This window comes from Argiope bruennichi, chromosome 9 (assembly GCF_947563725.1).
Source record: "Argiope bruennichi chromosome 9, qqArgBrue1.1, whole genome shotgun sequence".
NCBI classification, from domain to species: Eukaryota; Metazoa; Arthropoda; class Arachnida; order Araneae; family Araneidae; genus Argiope; species Argiope bruennichi.
This window is the reverse complement of record NC_079159.1, coordinates 93,934,556-93,937,055: the sequence shown is the minus strand read 5'-3', so window position 1 is coordinate 93,937,055 and position 2,500 is coordinate 93,934,556. Positions and strand designations below refer to the sequence as shown.

Genomic DNA, 2,500 nt, shown 5'->3' with positions numbered 1-2,500 from the left:
ATGCTCTACCGACTGAGCTAGTCGGGCTGCCAACGATCTCGGATTGCAGTTAACGTGCAAAAACTATATCCGTTATAATATCGCATTTTCTCGCTAAAGTCGATCGGTCGCTTTTTTATATATATCTGGAATGCAATACACTACACGTGGAATTCCTGAAACTGACTGGTGTAGTCATGGCCGAGTGGTTAAGGCGATGGACTAGAAATCTATTGGGATCTTCCCGCGTAGGTTCGAATCCTACTGACTACGTACTTGCACCAAAGGTATCAGCTTTTTACTTCGTTCTGAAATCGCGTTTTTTCATATCTCGAATGGAAGTTTTAGTTACATTTACGTCCGCATTTTATGCTACACTACGCTTGTTTTGTGTAAGACGTCGTTTTTCGGAGGGTCATCAGATGAAGAGGACGATAACTTCAATCCCATGCTCGCCATATAATTCCAAGACAAGTCTTGTTATTTTTTTCGAAAAGAGAGGCCAAGATTTCTAGTCCAGAAATTTCGCGAAGTCCGGAAATTCGCGATATATTTGAAAAAAAACGATATATGCCTTCGTTTCCATCCCAATTGCACCGAATTGGTATTCGACATTCACTAAATTTTGAGTTCCGTTCGAATTTGAGAATTCCGGAAATGTTGCAATTCAACAATTAATCACCCATGTAGAAGTAAGTCTACGTAGACTTAAAAGAGAGCAGCAACAAAATCCTACCGCCAAAAACTTTTTTGCGAAGAATTCATCGTAGTCGGCAGGATTCGAACCTGCGCGGGAATAACCCAATGGATTTCAAGTCCATCGCCTTAACCACTCGGCCACGACTACCCGTTCGGAGCAAAGATTTGCCTTTGTAGGTATTACCGAAAAGTATCTAAAACTCTCTCACCAACGCGTTCGAAAGAATAGATTAAAAATTTCGGCAAATTTTCCTTTCGATCCGGTGAACGAGTGTCTCTGCAAACAAAATAAAAAAATTAAAAACATTGGCGTAGTTGCGAGCTCGCCAGGATTCGAACCTGGAATCTCCTGATCCGTAGTCAGGCGCGTTGTCCATTGCGCCACGGGCCCGACGTTCCGCGTCATTCGTAATGCTTTGCAGTTTCTTTCCATTCCTTACTGTCGACGTCACATGTTCAAAAAGATTCTGCTCCCGCCCGAACAGGGACTCGAACCCTGGACCGTTAGGTTAAAAGCCTAACGCTCTACCGACTGAGCTATCCGGGCTCGTACGCTCAACTCTGTGAAACTTCCAGTTTTCCTTCCCTTATGCTTCGTCTTAAACATCGCACAGCATGAGGTAACGTAATCAAAGTAAACACGATTTGCCCTCCCACGTCTCTCGTGTCTCTTTGGCAACAAGTCGCAACGGGAACATTTTAAGACAAATCTTCGTTCAAACGCCGACTCGCTCCTGTAAAAAATGTCGCCCAACGTGAGGCTCGAACCCACGACCCTGAGATTAAGAGTCTCATGCTCTACCGACTGAGCTAGCCGGGCTGCCAACGATCTCGGATTGCAGTTAACGTGTCAAAAACTATATCCGTTATAATATCGCATTTTCTCGCTAAAGTCGATCGGTCGTTTTTTTATATATATCTGGAATGCAATACACTACACGTGGAATTCCTGAAACTGACTGGTGTAGTCATGGCCGAGTGGTTAAGGCGATGGACTAGAAATCCATTGGGATCTTCCCGCGTAGGTTCGAATCCTACTGACTACGTACTTGCACCAAAGGTATCAGCTTTTTACTTCGTTCTGAAATCGCGTTTTTTCATATCTCAAATGGAAGTTTTAGTTACATTTACGTCCGCATTTTATGCTACACTACGCTTGTTTTGTGTAAGACGTCGTTTTTCGGAGGGTCATCAGATGAAGAGGACGACAACTTCAATCCCATGCTCGCCATATAATTCCAAGACAAGTCTTGTTATTTTTTTCGAAAAGAGAGGCCAAGATTTCTAGTTCAGAAATTTCGCGAAGTCCGGAAATTCGCGATATATTTGAAAAAAAAACGATATATGCCTTCGTTTCCATCCCAATTGCACCGAATTGGTATTCGACATTCACTAAATTTTGAGTTCCGTTCGAATTTGAGAATTCCGGAAATGTTGCAATTCAACAATTAATCACCCATGTAGAAGTAAGTCTACGTAGACTTAAAAGAGAGCTGCAACAAAATCCTACCGCCAAAAACTTTTTTGCGAAGAATTCATCGTAGTCGGCAGGATTCGAACCTGCGCGGGAATAACCCAATGGATTTCAAGTCCATCGCCTTAACCACTCGGCCACGACTACCCGTTCGGAGCAAAGATTTGCCTTTGTAGGTATTACCGAAAAGTATCTAAAACTCTCTCACCAACGCGTTCGAAAGAATAGATTAAAAATTTCGGCAAATTTTCCTTTCGATCCGGTGAACGAGTGTCTCTGCAAACAAAATAAAAAAATTAAAAACATTGGCGTAGTTGCGAGCCCGCCAGGATTCGAACCTGGAATCTC

General features: G+C 42.9%; 9 non-coding genes across 9 annotated transcripts in view; 2 read left to right on the top strand and 7 right to left on the bottom strand.

The window, feature by feature from the left end:
- Trnak-cuu (transfer RNA lysine (anticodon CUU)) overlaps positions 1-27 on the bottom strand; it is a 73-nt gene extending 46 nt beyond the window's left edge. Inside the window, exon 1 of the tRNA in view lies at positions 1-27. This exon is cut by the window's left edge and continues 46 nt beyond it. This is a non-coding gene — a tRNA (tRNA-Lys).
- Positions 28-170: 143 nt separating this feature from the next.
- Positions 171-252, top strand: Trnas-aga (transfer RNA serine (anticodon AGA)). Its single transcript has one exon. It is a non-coding gene; the product is annotated as a tRNA-Ser (tRNA).
- A 492-nt stretch (positions 253-744) lies between these two features.
- Positions 745-826, bottom strand: Trnas-uga (transfer RNA serine (anticodon UGA)). Its single transcript has one exon. It is a non-coding gene; the product is annotated as a tRNA-Ser (tRNA).
- A 170-nt stretch (positions 827-996) lies between these two features.
- Positions 997-1,069, bottom strand: Trnar-acg (transfer RNA arginine (anticodon ACG)). The gene has a single exon. It is a non-coding gene; the product is annotated as a tRNA-Arg (tRNA).
- Positions 1,070-1,152: 83 nt separating this feature from the next.
- Trnak-uuu (transfer RNA lysine (anticodon UUU)) lies at positions 1,153-1,225 on the bottom strand. The gene has a single exon. It is a non-coding gene; the product is annotated as a tRNA-Lys (tRNA).
- Positions 1,226-1,425: 200 nt separating this feature from the next.
- On the bottom strand, positions 1,426-1,498 carry Trnak-cuu (transfer RNA lysine (anticodon CUU)). The gene has a single exon. It is a non-coding gene; the product is annotated as a tRNA-Lys (tRNA).
- A 144-nt stretch (positions 1,499-1,642) lies between these two features.
- On the top strand, positions 1,643-1,724 carry Trnas-aga (transfer RNA serine (anticodon AGA)). Its single transcript has one exon. It is a non-coding gene; the product is annotated as a tRNA-Ser (tRNA).
- Positions 1,725-2,217: 493 nt separating this feature from the next.
- Trnas-uga (transfer RNA serine (anticodon UGA)) lies at positions 2,218-2,299 on the bottom strand. Its single transcript has one exon. It is a non-coding gene; the product is annotated as a tRNA-Ser (tRNA).
- A 170-nt stretch (positions 2,300-2,469) lies between these two features.
- The window catches only part of Trnar-acg (transfer RNA arginine (anticodon ACG)), a 73-nt gene continuing 42 nt past the window's right edge, over positions 2,470-2,500 (bottom strand). Inside the window, exon 1 of the tRNA in view lies at positions 2,470-2,500. This exon is cut by the window's right edge and continues 42 nt beyond it. This is a non-coding gene — a tRNA (tRNA-Arg).